This window comes from Capricornis sumatraensis, chromosome 7 (genome assembly GCF_032405125.1).
Source record: "Capricornis sumatraensis isolate serow.1 chromosome 7, serow.2, whole genome shotgun sequence".
Taxonomy (NCBI): domain Eukaryota; kingdom Metazoa; phylum Chordata; class Mammalia; order Artiodactyla; family Bovidae; genus Capricornis; species Capricornis sumatraensis.
In genome coordinates, this window is record NC_091075.1 from 79048843 (window position 1) to 79066859 (window position 18017).

Below are 18017 nucleotides of genomic sequence, written 5' to 3' on the forward strand. Positions count from 1 at the left end.
CAAGTTTGGCATTGGGAAACATTATTTTACTGACAAAGCAGAGGCATTACTTTACCAACAAAGGTTATCTAGGCAAAGCTGTGGTTTTTCCAGTAGTCATGTATGGATATGAGAATTGGACCATAAAGAAAGCTGAGTGATGGAGAATTAATGCTTTTTAACTGTGGTGTTGGAGAAGATGCTTGAGAGTCCCTTGGACTCCAAGGAGATCAAACTAGTTAATCCTAAAGGAAATCAATCCTGAATGTCCATTGGAATAACTGATGCTAAAGCTGAAACCCCAGTACTTTGGCCACCTGATGTGAGAAGCTAACTCGTTAGAAAAGACTCTGATGCTGAGAGAGATTGAGGCAGGAGGAGAAGAAAATGACAGAGGACAAGATGGTTGCATGGCATCACCGACTCGATGGACATGAGACTGAGCAAGCTCTGGGATTTGGTGATGGACAGGGAAGCCTGGAGTAGTGAAGTCCATGGGGTCACAAAGAGTCAGATACGACTTAATGACTAAACTGAACTGAACTTGGCATTGGGAAGGGCCTGAGAGCTTCTTCTTGGTCCAGCCACCAAGCTGATTATCACCAGTTGTATAAAATTCACTTTTCACTGCATATCACAATCCAATCAAGAAATGTTTCATTGTTGTTGCATATAATAAGAGAAGACAACACTTTAAACCTATGATTTTTTGGATTTCCAGTCAGCTCATGAGGCATCCACTTGAAATTTTTCACCTTTTCAGTGTGCTTCAAATGCTGAATGATCATAGAATGGTTGACGTTGAGTTATCTGGCAACTTCTTGTGTAGTGGTAAGAGGATCATCTTTGATGATTGCTCTCAAATTGGTCGTTGTCAATTTCTAATGGCCAGCCATTGTGCTCCTCATCTTCAAGTCTCTGTCTCCTTTGCAAAACTTCTTGACCCACCACTGCACTGTACATTCATTAGCAGTTCCTGAACCAAATGCCTTCTTGAAGTTGTGGGTTATCTTTGCTGCTTTACAACCCATTTTGAGCTCAAACTTTCAAAAATCGCTCAAATTTGCTTCATGTCTAACATCATCTGTATATTCTAAAATAAATATAAAATAATAGCAGATAATAAATCTTTAGCAAAAAAAAACATAAAGCAAGGTATGCACATTAAAATGATGCATAACTCATTTATTTAAGAATATATTCCAACATATAATGGCAAAATTCAACAATGCAATATTGCAATTATTTTTGCATCAACATAATATGTAGCCTGTGGTACCTATCCTTGGAGGAAACTTTAAACACACCCAATTACTAGCCAGATTAACATAAAAATACATGCTGTAAGCTTAGTCACTTCAATTATGATCACTTAATACAACATGTGTCACTTTGAGCAAACAGCTACATTCACCAAGACAGTCAAACACTCTGGACCATAAAAAGACAACTAAATACAAATTAAAAAACAAAATTATACAAGGTGTGTTGTCAGATCATAATGGGATTAAACTGGGAACACATGTACACCCATGGCAGATTCATGTTGATGTATGGCAAAACCAATACAGTATTGTAAAATAAAGTCTGAAAAAAATAAGAAATCAATAATAAAATGATACTTGGAACATACCTGAATACTTGCACATCAAATAGTAAATAAATAAACCTGAATCAAAGAAGTAGTCTCAAGGAAAATTCAGAAGATATTTTAAACTAAATTACAAGAAAAATACAACCTATCAAAATTTGTGGAATACAGCATAGACAGTGCTTGGAGGAAAAATATAGCATTAAATGCATGTATTAGAAAATAAGAAAGGCCTAAATCAGTAACCTAAGATTCCATCTTATAAAACTAGAAAATGCAGAGCAATTTAGCTTAAAGTAAGTTGAAAAAAAGAAAAATATTGGCAGAAATCAATGAAATTGAAAACCAAGGAAAAAACTGAATGCTAATTATTTGACAAATATATTGATAAATCTGTTGCCTGGCTAACCAGAGAAAGAGAGAGAAGAGAAAGAAATTTCAGTATTAGAAATGAAACATGTAACTGAACAATAGAGTATTATTCAGCAACAAAATGAAATGAGCTCTCAAGATGCTAAAACACGTAGATGGCATGTAAATACATATTGTTGTTATTCAGTTGCTCAGTCATGTCTGACTCTTTGCAACCCCATGGACTGCAGCACTCCAGGTTTCCCTATCCTTCACACTTTCCTGGAGCTTGCTCAAACTCATGTCCCTTGAGCCAGTGATTCCATCCAACTATCTTGTCCTCTACCATCCCCTTCTCCTCTTGCCTCAATCTTTCCCAGCATCAGGGTCTTTTCTAATGAGTCAGCTTCTTGCATCAGGTGGCCAAAGTATTGGAGCTTCAGCTTCAGCATCAGTCCTTCCAATGATTATTCAGGATTGGTTTCCTTTAGGATTGACTTGTTTGATCTCCTTGCAAGCCAAGGGACTTTCAAAAGTCTTCTCCAACACCACAGCTGTTCTTCAGTTCTTTGGTGGTCAGTTTTCTTTATGGTGCAACTCTCACTCCTATACAAGACTACTGGAAAAACCATAACTTTAACTAGGCAGACCTTTGTTGGCATAGTTATGTCTCTGCTTTTTAGTGTGCTATCTAGGTTTGTCATGGGCTTCCCTGGTGGCTCAGAGGGTAAAGCATCTGCCTGTAATGGGGGACACCCAGGTTCAATCCCTTGGTTGGGAACATTCCCAGAGAAGAAATAGCAACCCACTCCAGTACTCTTGCCTGGAAGATCCCATGGATGGAAAAGCCTGATAAGTTGCAGACCAAAGGGTCACAAAGAGTTGGACATGACTGAGTGACTTCACTTTCACTTCACTAGGTTTGTCATAGCTTTTCTTCCAAGGAACAAGCGTCTTTCAATTTCATGGCTGCAGTCACCATCTTACTAAGTAGAAAAAGCCTATCTGAAAAGTTTACATATTCAATTATGCAATTGTATTAATTCTGTAAACACCAAAACTATAGAGATGCAAACAGATGAGTGGTTGGCATTGTTTGAATAGATGCTACTTCCTCTCAGAGAATAAAATATGAAAAGGTAGAGGCAAAGGAATAGGGAGAAATCTGAGAAGCTCTACCATAGCCAGGTAATCAAGGCTAACACCAACAATGATGTCACTATGATAGTATGTATGCTTGATATGATATGTGATGAAAACAGCACTTTATCTCTGTGGTCTTCCTCCCCAGAAACACATAACCCAGACCAATCATGAGCTAACTATCAGAAAATTTTCAGTTGATTCTAAAAAATACCTAAATTTATACTTCTCAAAAGCGTAAAGGCCATGCAAAACAAGGAAAGTCTGATAAAGTGTCACAGTCAATAGGAGCCTCATGAGAAATGACTACTAAAAGTAATGTGATATCCTGAATGGGACTGGGACCAAAAAAAAAACCAACCAACCAAACAAACAAACAAAGAAAAGGTGAAAGGAAATGAAGAAGCTAAAAGAGACAGTGACAGAAGGAAGACAAACAGTAAGTAGAAACTAAAGAACTCTGAGTATATTATAGGCTTTAGTAAACAATAATGTATGGAAACTGATTCATTAATTGTAATGAATGTATCATGTTAATGTAAAATGTTAAATATAGGGCAAACTGAATGAGGGGCATAGTGGAATATTCTATACTTATCTTTGCAATGTTCTATATACCCATAACTTTTAGAATTAAAATTAATGTTAAAATATTATTTTAACAATCTATTATGGACTGATTATATCCTCCCCTGGCCCTACAAATTCATCTGTTTATGCCTCTAACTCCAAATATGACTATTTTTGAAACTAAGGTCTTTACACAAGTAATTAAAGTTGAAAGAATTCACAAGAGCTGGTATCCTTATAAGTAAGAGTCACCAGAAATCTCCCTCCATCCTCCATCCCTTCTCTTTCCCTCTGTCCCCCCACCACCCCTTCCCCTGCCATATTAATAGATAAGCTATTTGAGGTACAACTGAAATAAAAATAGAATGCCTTGTCTATCACTGGGGAACTGCTTTTGAACAAGAACAAGATTAGCATTTAAAGAAAACTAATTGGGCTTAGGCAATGACTGGAGTTGTAACTCATCTACGTCTAATATTTACTGTGTTTTTAGCATTTCATAGTACTAAAGGGTTTTACTTGACATATTGTTTCATTTAAATGGGATATGTTTTTATTTTTAAACACGTAGTGGTGACTGAGGTTAGTCGTGTAGTGGTGCCTGAGGTTAGTCATTAACACTTGTAATCTACTTAATTTGGAAGTCAAATTATTATACAACTTGTTACTTATAACTATTTCTTCAAAGTAGGAAACAGTTCCATGTGTCTATACTTTTGGATAATGCCCCTCCTCCTCCTAATATTTTGGACTAGACAAATGTAGTCTTAAAATAGAATGGAAAGTGTATACAACCTCCACTGGTACATTTTATTCACACTTCTCATTTATGAGAATTTAAACCCTAACTAGAGCAACAACCAGAATTGTATGTTTAAACTAGATTAATATGCCGCAGTTTTGCTGGGTACAAATTCAAACAATGAGGCTTGGAGTTATGATGTCTGTCCTTATTTAACAATACATGCCCTCATTTTTTACTTAATTTAAAAGAATCATTGAAGTAATTTTCCATTTTAAATAGAATTCACAAGGATTTCCACCCACTCCAGGATCAACATTTGGAGGGCTTGAAAATTGGAGTTTTAATTATAGCTCTTCTCAAAGAATAATGAAATTACATAAAAAGTTTATTTGACTACAAACAACAGAAAGCTATTAACTCATTGGACTATGCACACTAAAGATATGATTCTTAATAACCTTTGTTAAATATCAGACCATACTTTTATTCACTATAAAAGCTAATAATTGATGCTTGGAGCACTAAATTTATTCATAAAAATATATAGTTCTGAAAAGTACATGACAGTTCACCATTTTATGTCTTAGGTGATGCTTGCCTTATTTAGAATATAAGTTCTTTGGTGGCAGGAATCTTTGTTTTATTCACTAAAATATCCCCAGCAATAAAAAAGTACTGATGTAACAGGCAATCAGTAAATATTTGTTGAATGAATGAATGCAACCACCATGATTTTCACAAAAAGTATGAACTTGAATAGTAACATTTTTTTTCATTGAACATTTTACCAAGAAAGACATATAAATTACCAATAGGTACATGAAAAGATGTTTAACATCACTAATCATTCAGTTCAGTTCAGTCACTGAGGCGTGTCTGACTGTGATCCCATGAATTGCAACATGCCAGGCCTCCCTGTCAATCACCAAACTCCCAGAGTTCACCCAAACTCATGTCCATCGAGTCAGTGATGCCATCCAGCTATCTCATCCTCTGTCATCCCCTTCTCCTCCTGCCCCCAATTCCTTCCAGCATCAGAGTCTTTTCCAATGAGTCATCTCTTCCCATGAGGTGGCCAAAGTACTGAAGTTCCAGCTTTAGCATCAGTCTTTCCAAAGAACACCCAGGGCTGATCTCCTTCAGAATGGATTGGTTGGATCTCTTTACAATCCAAGGGACTCTCAAGAGTCTTCTCCAACACCACAGTTCAAAAGTGTCAATTCTTCAGCACTCAGCTTTCTTCACAGTCCAACTCTCACATGCATACATGACCACTGGAAAAATCATAGTCTCGACTAGACAGACCTTTTTTGGCAAAGTAATGTCTCTGCTTTTTAATATGCTATCTAGGTTGGTCATAACTTTCCTTCCAAGGAGTAAGCACCTTTTAATTTCATGGCTGCAATCACCATCTGCAGTGATTTTGGAGCCCAAAAAAATAAAGTCTGACACTGTTTCCCCATCTATTTCCCATGAAGTGATGGAACCAGATGCCATGATCTTCGTTTTCTGAATGTTGAGCTTTAAGCCAACATTTTCACTCTCCTCTTTCACTTTCATCAAGAGGCTTTTTAGTTCCTCTTCACTTTCTGCCATAAGGGTAGTGTCATCTGCATATCTGAGGTTATTGATATTTCTCCCAGCAATCTTGACTCCAGCTTGTGTTTCCTCCAGCCCAGCATTTCTCATGATGTACTCTGCATAGAAGTTAAATAAGCAGGGTGACAATATACAACCTTGATGTACTCCTTTTCCTATTTGGATCCAATCTGTTGTTCCATGCACGGTTCTAACTGTTGCTTCCTGACTCGCATATAGGTTTCTCAAGAGGCAGGTCAGGTGGTCTGGTATTCCCATCTGTTTCAGAATTTTCCAGTTTATTTTGATCCACCCAGTCAGAAGCTTTGGCATATGGAAATGAAAATCTAAACCACTGTGAGCTTTCAACACAAACCTGTTAGAAATGCTATTATTGAAAAGATAAGAAATAGCAAGTGCTGGCATGGATGTGGAGAAAAGAAAACTCTTGGAAAATGTAAAGTAGTGCAGCCACTGTGGAAAACAATCTGGCAGTTTTTCACGCAATCAAAAAATAGAACTATCATATGACACAGCAATTCCACTTCCAGGTATTTATCTCAAGAAAACAAAAACACAAACTTGAAAAGATATCTGCATCCACATGTTCACAGTAGTATTATTTACAAGAGTCAAGATATGAAAATAACCTAAGTGTCCAGTGATGGATAAATGGATAAAAGAAGTATGGTGTATATAAGATGGAATATTATTCAACCAAAGAAAGGAAGTACATCGTGACATTTATTACAGCATAGATGGACCTTGAGAGCATTATGCTAAGTGAAGTGAGACAGGGAAAAGACAAATACTGTATGATCTCACACATATGTAGAATCTTAAAAAAAAAAAAATAGTTTCAGAAACAGGGCAGATTAGCAATTGCAAGAGGCAGGGGATAGGATAGGAGGTAGGTAAAATGGGCGAAGGTGGTGTAAATTTTTTTTGTAATTTTTCTTTTTTTCCCTTAAATACTACTGTGGAACTTATAACCCTAGTAGAACCTGTGTGAATTGCCTCTTGACAAAGTTTGAAGAATAAATTCTCTAATGCAAGTATAGATGCATATTGCTATGTGGCTACTAAAATATAAACAAAATTATAGGCTGAACCAAAGACAAAACTATACTCATATCAGAGTATATTTCATACTCTTATAGTCTTTGATAATCACTAATAGACTGAGAACCAGTGTTCTGAGAAATACAAAATCAAAGGCAGACAAACAGTACAGGGAGAAATCTAGAAATTCTTACGATATGAATACTTAGCTGTATTTAAATTGCTGAAGGATTGTCATGAAGAAGTGAATATGACCTACTCTTTGGTACTCTAGAGGTTATAATTTATTTTGGAGGCGGTTTTGAAATCAATATGAGGAATATTTAACAACTATTGCAGTGGATTTACAGAGTGAGTCCTGACAAGTTAGGGAGACTCCTGGTACTGGATATATTTAAGAAAAGTTTGCAAGGATGTTTGACAGTCAGACTTGGATAAATATTCATGAAGCCCATTTGTAGTCCTAAAAGTCCACAAGACTGTTTTTTTACAGATATTTACAACAACCATCTATTTTGCTACTCTAGAATCAGAAAGAAGTATAGATGTAGTATGTAATATCTTTAGTTGGAATAGTGATTCTGCACACTAATTTTGAGAAATTGGATTATTATATCTGGAAGTGTTAATGCATTCTTCAGAGAACAGTCAGGATTCAATAAGATCTATAAATTCTAAAATATGATATATACTAAACCATGTATTTAGCACTCATATGCAATTTTCATTTATTTCCCAAATATTAATTTAGTAGGGCTACTGTTTACCAGGAAAATAAACAGCTTTCAAGACATACATAACTGTACTTGCAAGATAGAGCCCTCATAGATCCAACAGATTGCTTGTTATGTGTCCCTCATGATATAGTCATTGTAATACATACTTTATAGGATACAGAAGTTCAGATCATGTAATAACTTGTTAAAAGCTATACAACTATCTAAATATTTGCCTTTTATTGATTATCCAGGAGACAGAACAGGTTTGAGGTAAACGTATCGTTTAATTGTTTTCTATTCACATAGATAACCTCTAGAGCTCCGTTTATGTTTCCCATCATGAAGCCTTACTCTAAATGTTTCTTCCCCTTCAGAAAACCTCTTTGTTTTCAATTTGTTTGTCATTGTCATATTCCATCACAGTGGTAATCTCAACAGTATTCACTCTCCAACTCTGTCTTTATTCAGTATGAGGCAGGAAATAAAACATAGCTTCTTTTAGTTCAACACATCAGAGGAAGCTAGAAATTCAGTTTTCTGATTCCCAGTTCAGTTTTCTGTCTATTACAAACTTAATAACACTGAATGAACTTTAGCTACCATGTCCACAGAAAGTTCTGACATTCATAGTCGCACATCAACATCCATACAGTTTTCTTCAAATTCAAAAGGTATGAACAAAAGGTAATAAGGGAAAAACAAAGCAGCTGTGAGTAACGTATTTGGGTGGGGATTTGATTTATAAACTTTCTGCTCAATTTACACTTGAACTTTACAAACCCAGTTTTCATAGTATTGTCCCTTAAAGTGGCTAGGGTATTTGACTCAGAAAAGACAAAAACAGAGGACTTCTGATTAGGAATAAGAAAATAGGAATAGTAATAAATAAAGTTAATGCCTAGGTAAAGGATTATAATTGTATACTTGCATACACAGCTATACATAAAAATATCCAGACGTCATACATAATCAAGACAATACCTTGGAGGCACATCATTAAAAAATTAGAAACCAAGCTTCCACTCATAAATTTTTCCCTCTGATAGCAAAATTAGAAATATTAAATCAAACATCATCAAATATTACTGTACTATAAGGATGTTGCAACTTCCCTGGTAGGTCAGATGGTAAAGCATCTGCCTGCAATGCAGGAGACCTGGGTTCGATCCCTGGGTCAGGAAGATCCCCTAGAGAAGGAAATGGCAACCCACTCCAGTATTCTTGGCTAGAGAATTCCATGGACAGAGTAGCCTGGTAGGCTACAGTCCATGGGATTACAAAGAGTCAGACACAACTGAGTGACTTCACTTCACTTCACTTCATAAGGATGTTGCACTGAATTATACTGAAATTGAATGGAATGCTAAACAGTATCCAAATATTACTTGTGTTACTCACATAAATATTACAAAATGAAATGACACACTAAGAATAGAGAGAGGCATTTTTATAAAAGGAAATTCTTTTAAGTGATAGTTGGTGCCATCATTGCTTTTTGTTTGTTTGTTGACTACAGTGTGAATTGAAAGCAGGGGTATAGGAGAGAAACAGGGAAATTACTGGTAATAGCAAGTTCTAAATTCTCTCTCCCATCACAACATCAATCACTACAAATAATGGTCAATAATAAATATCAGCATAGAATACTTCTTTGTAACATTCATTTTTAAAATTTGTATTTTAAAAATGCACAAGTATGAAAATTATAGGAGCAATGCTCTATCACAATATTTTCCCTCACTTTTATATTATATGTTAGCTTGAAAGTTAAAAAAGCCTTCTCAAAAAAGATATGTTAACACGGTATTTTTTTAATTTACAAAATACTAAGTTTAAAACATTTTAACAGTTACTTGAATAAATCATCTACAAGTTAGACATTTGCTGAAGTGAAATTTCTATATCCTTGTCACATTTAAAATATTTGTTATATTGATAAAAGATGATTTGGTTTCTGGGATATCAAATCACTGTGTAGGAAAATTATCATCAAATTCATTATTGATGTCTTTCAAGAGTCACAGTAAAATAAACCAAATAAGAGCATAGCAAATAAAAAGCAGCAACAAAAAAATCCTCTTATACAATACTATACAACTAAGAAAATTAATAACTTGTTTTCAGGTCAAGAGGGAAATAAATATGAAAAAGAAGGGAATGAAATCTATCAAATAAGTATCAATCACGAATCACATTTTTACTTCACTCTTACATTTCTGATGTTATAACTTGCCATGTTTTCAGATCAGTTCAGTTCAGTTCAGTTCAGTCGCTCAGTCGTGTCCGATTCTTTGCGACCCCATGAATCGCAGCACGCTAGGCCTCCCTGTCCATCACCAACTCCCGGAGTTCACTCAGACTCACGTCCATTGAGTCCGTGATGCCATCCAGCCATCTCATCCTCGGTCGTCCCCTTCTCCTCCTGCCCCCAATCCCTCCCAGCATCAGAGTCTTTTCCAATGAGTCAACTCTTCGCATGAGGTCGCCAAAGTACTGGAGCTTCAGCTTTAGCATCATTCCCTCCAAAGAAATCCCATGGTTGATCTCCTTCAGAATGGACTGGTTGGATCTCCTTGCAGTCCAAGGGACTCTCAAGAGTCTTCTCCAACACCACAGTTCAAAAGTATCAATTCTTCGGCGCTCAGCCTTCTTCACAGTCCAACTCTACATGACCACAGGAAAAACCATAGCCTTGACTAGACGAACCTTAGTCGGCAAAGCAATGTCTCTGCTTTTGAATATACTATCTAGGTTGGTCATAACTTTTCTTCCAAGGAGCAAGCGTCTTTTAATTTCATGGCTGCAGTCACCATCTGCAGTGATTTTGGAGCCCCAAAAAATAAAGTCTGACCCTGTTTCCCCATCTATTTCCCATGAAGTGATGGAACCAGATGCCATGATCTTCGTTTTCTGAATGTTGAGCTTTAAGCCAACCTTTTCCACTCTCCTCTTTCACTTTCATCAAGAGGCTTTTTAGCTCCTCTTCACTTTCTGCCATAAGGGTGGTGTCATCTGCATATCTGAGGTGATTGATATTTACTAATCTAAATTATATATGCAAAATCTGAACTATAAATTATCCTAAATTTAGTAGGTTTCATGGGCAACTACTTTTTCATAATATTAAATTATGTATATTATTTTTATAAATAGTGTTGCAAAATTCAAGTTGAACAAAAAAAGAGTCAACATAAGAAATATTCAAACACAGATCTCCCATGCATCATTAGTAATTTGTCAGAGGCTTGATGGAAAAGAACACCATGGTTGATCTCATGTATTGACTCACTCCCAATTCTGCAGACACTCACAACATAAAAACTACATTTCCTACACTACTTTGAAACTAAAGTTTTGGAGGTAGAATTGATTTCACTGAATAACTGCATTCCTCTCAGTTTTGAAAGACAGAAATCAAGCAGAAGCTCTCTTTCAGGCATTCATTCTGATTACAAGCAGTATCATAACAACATTAGTACAGAGAGATAATTTTAGTGGCCATACTTCATATCTGGTGGATAAACCTTCACAGAAAACAGAAGAAATTGTAGACAAAGTAGCAGCAGTTTCCCGATCTCTGGGTTGCAGGCAGGGGAGGGTTCTTAAAACCAGGTGGCCCCTCCACCTAACCCTTCCAATCATGCTCTAAGTAATTAATTACCGGTATAAAAATCCTAGTAGTTGAAATATTTAAGGGGCCATATTTTCCCTGTATAATTAATGATAAGAAAGAAAAATATGCTGGATATTAACAAAGAAACCTAAATACATACAGCTATATAAAAGTATATACATAAAGATATTATGGAAGATATAAATAAATGGAGATATACATCATGTTTCAGGAGAAGTATAAAATGCTTTCTTAATTAACACGTAGTATTAAATAAATCCCAATCAAAGTACTAGGGGAATTTTTATGACATTTTAAAAACAGGTTTATAAAGTTTACCTGTAAACATAAGTAGTCAGGAATAGATATAAAGTATTCCGAAAAGTGATATAGATATAGTACTAGATATTAAGATGCATCAAGATATTAATATGGTAGAGAAAAATCTGTAAATAGATGTAAGAGCCAGAATCAATGTCAGAAAATAAGTGTTGCTATATCTAAGTAATTATACAATAAAGCAATCATCAAAATCAATAAGGAAAATAAAAGATAAGCAACAAATGATTTGGTGGAAAATAAAAACAAAAGAACTTCCCTGGTGCTTTATATCATAATTCAAATTTAGTTCCATGTTGATTAACTAAACTTAGAAATTGATATCACATATGCTAAAGAATTAATTGAAGTTCTATTTAAACATTATCTAAATGGCACTGTTTTTGCCAGAAAGATTGTTTTGCATATCTAATAGCTACAACAGTTATTCTAATAGAATTATGCCTGTATTTTATTTCATAACAGATTGTGTAAGTTTTTTTTACAAACAAATGAAATCTGTAACTTAAAAAATACAATTAAAATAATAAAAGGAAAAAATGGGCATGGACTTTTTTGAACAAAAAGTCATTGTAACAAATCACAAAGAAAAATATAGTTTGAAACATGCAGATGTAAGATTATTTTGTTTTGTTTGACCTACAATCTCTTTTATCAGAATCGAGAGAAAAAAAATTGAGAGGAAATATTGGCAGTGAACATGAGAGAGAAAGGTTAATTTAATTATGCAAAGAATACAAAGTGGAGAAGAAAGCATGTCAATGGAAAAATGAGGAAAGAACTTCAAAGATAATTTACTTATGTAGCAATAAACTAAGAAATGAATTTAAGTACAAAAATAATCACATTTTTAAAATAAGCTTCTAGAAATTTTCATTATTAAATAATTACAGATACAAAAAATAGATGGTACAATAAAGAACATTGTAGTGTTGTTTACAATTATGAAAATTAAGAAAGATCTAAATTTCCATACTAGAGGAAATTTATGTTGTCTTTAAGATAGAATGATGGGGAAAGGGTTAAAATCCCATTTTCTTATAATAAAAAATAGAAAATGCTCAAAATGTATGAGTGCATGATGGAAACAAGAACTTACTACTTTAAATAAGATATCAGTCATTTAAAAATATTAAATAAATACCTATTTATTTAACTATGCCTCCTCAAAATAAAAACACCAGAGTATCAGTTGATTGCAGCATTAGAAGTAATTTTTGTTTAAACTTTTCTCTACTTTCTGTGATAGCATATAGTAATTGGATAATCCAACAAAGTAAATAATATTTGGGAAATAGTGACAGATTTAACATATACTAACTTAAGAAGGAAATGTATTGGCTTGTCAAACAGAATTTTCCTGCCAGTGTGAACTTCTAAAGCAGGCTTGATTCTGCGATACAATTTCAAAACATCTTAATTCCATAATTCCTCAGCTCTACCTCATCTGCATTAGCTCCATTGTCAGGCTGATTCTTACATCTATTTGACCAGAATTTTTCATATTTTGTTAATTTATGTTTCCAAAATGCCTGTGCTAGACATATGATAAGTGTATAATAGTTTGTTGAGTGAGTAAATAAGTTAATTAAAGAGAAATAGCTGTAGTATAGCCAGCTTCCCATTGTCCCAGCTTCATTCAGCAGAGAACAGTTGATTCATCTGTAGCAGTATTCCTAGTCCAAAGCTCATGAATTCCCTTAGTCCATCTCTGAACCAAGCGATGCAATTCTCTGTCCAGACACAGTTCAGTTCAGTTCAGTTCAGTCGCTTACATGTCCAATCCTTTGTGACCCTGTGGACTGCAGCATGACAGGCCTCCCTGTCCATCACCAACTCCCAGAGTTTACCCAAACTCATGTCCATTGAGTTGGTGATGCCATCCAACCATCTTATCCTCTGTTGTCCCATTCACCTCCTGCCTTCAATCTTTCCCAGAATCGGAGTCCTTTCCAATGAATAAGTTCTTCACATCAGGTGGCCAAAGTATTGCAGTTTCAGCTTCAATATCACTCCTACCAATGAACACTCAGGACTGAGCTCCTATAGGATGGACTGGTTGGATCTCCTTGCAGTCCAAAGGAAAATAAAGAGTCTTTAACACCACAGTTCAAAAGCATCAGTTCTCTGGTGCTCAGCTTTCTTTTTAGTTCAACTCTCACATCCATGCATGACTACTGGAAAAAACATAGCCTTGACTAGATGGACATTAGTTGGCAAGTAATGTCTCTGCTTTTTAATATGCTGTCTAGGTTGGTCATAACTTTCCTTCAAAGGAGCAAACATTTTTTAATTTCATGTCTGAAGTCACCATCTCCAGTGATTTTGGAGCCCCCCAAAATAAAGTCTGCCACTGTTTCCACTGTTTCCCCATCTATTTGCCGTGAAGTGATGAGAGATGTCATGATCTTAGTTTTCTAAATGATGAGTTTAAGCCAACTTTTTCACTCTCCTCTTTCACATTCATCAAGAGGCTCTTTAGTTCATCTTCACTTTTTGCCGCAATGGTGGTATCATCTGCATGTGAAAGGCGCTCAATCGTGTCCAACTCTTTGTGATTCCATGGGCTGTACAGTCCATGGAATTTTCCAGGCCAGAATACTAGAGTGGGTAGCCTTTCCCTCCTCCAGGGGATCTTTCCAACCGAGGGATTGAACCCAGGTCTCCCACATTACAGGCGGATTCTTTACCAGCTGAGCATATCTGAGGTTATTGGTATTTCTCCTAGAAATCTTGATTCCATCTGGTGCTTCATCAAGTCCAGAATTTCTCATGATGTACTCTGCACAGAAGTTAAATAAGCAGGGTGACAATATACAGCCTAGACATACTCTTTTCCTATTTGGAACCAGTCTGTTGTTCTATTTCCAGTTCTAACTGTTGCTTCCTGGCCTGTATACAGATTTCTCAAGGGGCAGATCAGGTGGTCTGGTATGCCCATCTCTCTCAGAATCTTCCACAGTTTATTGTGATCCACACAGTCAAAGGCTTTGGCATAGTCAATAAAGCAGAAATAGATGTTTTTCTGGAACTCTCTTGCTTTTTCGATGATCCAGAAGATGTTGGCAATTTGATCTCTGGTTCCTTTGCCTTTTCTAAAACTAGCTTGAGCATCTGGAAGTTCATGGTTCACGTTTGTTGAATCCTGGCTTGGAGAATTTTGAGCATTACTTTACTAGCGTGTGAGATGAGTGCCATTGTGCGGTAGTTTGAGCATTCTTTGACATTGCCCTTCTTTGGAATTGGAATGAAAACTGACCTTTTCCAGTCCTGTGGCCACTGCTGAGTTTTCCATATTTGCTGGCATATTAAGTGCAGCACATTTACAGCATCATCTTTTAGGATTTGAAATAGCTCAGCTGGAATTCTATCACCTCCACTTCCTTTGTTCATAGTGATTCTTCTTTAAGGCTCATTTGACTTCACATTCCAGGATGGCTGGCTCTAGGTGAGTAATCACACTATTGTGATTATCTGAGTCATGAAGCTCTTTTTTGTACTGTTCTTCTGTGTATATTTGCCACCTCTTCTCAATATCTTCTGCTTCTGTTAAGTCCATACAATTTCTGTCCTTTATTGAGTCCATCTTTGCATGAAATATTCCTTTGGTATCTCTAATTTTCTTGAAGAGATCTCTAGTCATTCCAATTCTATTGCTTTCCTCTATTTCTTTGGACTGATCACTGAGGATGGCTTTCTTATCTCTTCTGGCTATTCTTTGGAACTCTGCATTCAAATGGGTATATCTTTCCTTTTCTCCTTTGCTTTTCACTTCTCTTTTTTCACAGCTCTTTGTAAGAACTCCTGAGACAGCCAGTTTGTTTTTTTGCATTTCCTTTTCTTGGAGATGGTCTTGATCCCTCTCTCCTATACAATAACTTGAACCTCCATCCATAGTTTATCAGGCACTCTATCATATCTAGTCCCTTAAATCTATTTCTCACTTCCACTGTATAATCGTGAGGGATTTTATTTAGGTCATACCTGAATGGTCTATTGGTTTTCCCTACTTTCTTCAATTTAAGTCTGAATTTGGCAATAAGGAGTTCATGATCTGAGCCACAGTCAGCTCCCAGTCTTTTTTTTTTTTTTTTTTTTTTTTTGCTGACTGTATAGAGCATATCCATCTTTGGCTGTGAAAAATATAATCAATCTGATTTCAGTGTTGGCCATCTGGTGATGTCCGTGTGTAGAATCTTCTTCTGTGTTGTTGGAAGAGAGTGTTTGCTATGACCAGTGCATTCTCTTGGCAAAACTCTACTAGCCTTTGCCCTGCTTCATTCTGTAGTCCAAGGCCAGATTTGCCTGTTACTCCAGGTGTTTCTTGGCTTCCTACTTTTGCATTCCATTCCCCTATAATGAAAAGGACATCTGTTTTGAGTGTTAGTTCTAAAAGGTCTTGTAGGTCTTCATAGAACCATTCAATTTCAGCTTCTTCAGCATTACTGCTTGGGGCATAGACTTGAATTACCATGATATTGTGTGGTTTGCCTTGGAAATGAACAGAGATCATTCTGTTGTTTTTGAGATTGCATCCAAGCACTGCATTTCAGACTCTTTTGTTGACTATGATGGCTACTCCATTTCTTCTAAGGGATTCTTGCCCATTGTAGTAGATGCAGGGCAAACTCATAAGATAAAAACCTACCTCAATCAGGGATGCAAGAATGGCTAGTACCCTAGATGAAAACTCAAGTATCATTATCAAAAGAATGCAGTACAGTTGTTAGGAACTCAAAAGATGGCAGTCACTGCTGTATGTCTATGTAATAAAAACATCCATATTAAGCCCATTTTAATATTTAAGTCATACCTATGAAGCAATAAACACATTTTTCTCAGTAAAAGGAAGACTGAATAAATACCACATACAATCTTTTGAGGTTAATGCTTTGCAAAATGCTTTGGGTTTGGTTAATTGAGCCAAGAAACTCCAAGTTTGCAGTTGTCTGCTCGAAGTGAAATCAATAAATGCTTTTCTTGGTAGTGGGGATCACAAGGGATGGAGTCTAAGTCTGAAGCACACTAAAACGTGCTGACCTATTAAGATGTATTGGATACCTTTTATTAAAAAGTAAAAACAAACTATAAGAATGGATGACTCCGCTCACTAAAGGCCTTTCCATTATACTTTTGCCTTCAGTATTCTTCAATGAATTGGAAAAATGGCTTTTGAATGGGTTTCAAGGCACGAATACATTGATTCACTGAGAGGCTTGGCTATCAATACAGTGTCTCCAGGATGTCTGGCACACCAGTCACCTCCAGGCAGTGTTTTAAATGAAGAGTGGATAAATAGCCTCTATATTTATTGTAGACTTTCATCTATTGATTAAGAATTATAGTAAATAATGAAATATGAAAAATAACTCCTTGCCTAGTATTTTCATACAATATGTTGATGATGAAACTCAATATGATACTATAAACCATTCCATAAAGTCCTTTTAAAAGTGCTTTGCAAATATTTTACAAGGAGACCCTAACAGTTTTCTTGAGGTTTCCTCAAATAAACCATTTTCCCATTCTGCAAATATGGAAATTGAAATGTGAATGTTAATATTTCAACTTTGGGTCCTGTAGTATATCAGCTATTTGAAATAGCTACACTGTAGTCATTCAGGGGACCCCTAATGAGAATTCAGTCTTCTAAAGGCAGTATGGCATACGAACTTTGGATTCAAACCCTTGCTTTACCACATACTAGCTATGTGACCCAGGTATAATTTTTTATATTTCCTCTGTTTCAGTCTCTTCAACTCTAGGAGATATGAGAGCACCTACATTTATCAGGTTTTATAAATAAGTTAGGGCTTCCTAGGTGGCACTAGTGGTAAAGAACCTGCCAGCCAATGAAGGTAGATGCCTGAGACAAGGCTTCAATCCCTGTGTCAGGAAGACCCCTGGAGGAGGGCCTGGCAATCTGCTCCTCTTCTTGCCTGCAGAATCCCCATGGACAGAGGGGCCTGGCAGTCTATCATCCATAGGGTTGCAAAGAGACATGATTGAAGTGACTTTGCATGCATTCATGCATAAATAAGTTAATACATGTAAATCACATAGGAAAAACTGGCACAGTAAATGCTCTATAAATGCTGACTATATATTATATGGAGGGAGTTATAACCACCGAACTTGACAGAGATTAGTAGTAGGTGAGCACCCAAATTATGTGGATTAGAAATATATGAGACTCATTTTCTGTTAACTGTTGCCATATGACTAAGCTGCAGCTAAGGGAAATAAGTGAGTTGGGCCATTTGGCTAGAATATTCCATTGGCTGGAGTATCAATGCCAATGTTAGCTTTGTAAAGTACTTTGGTAAA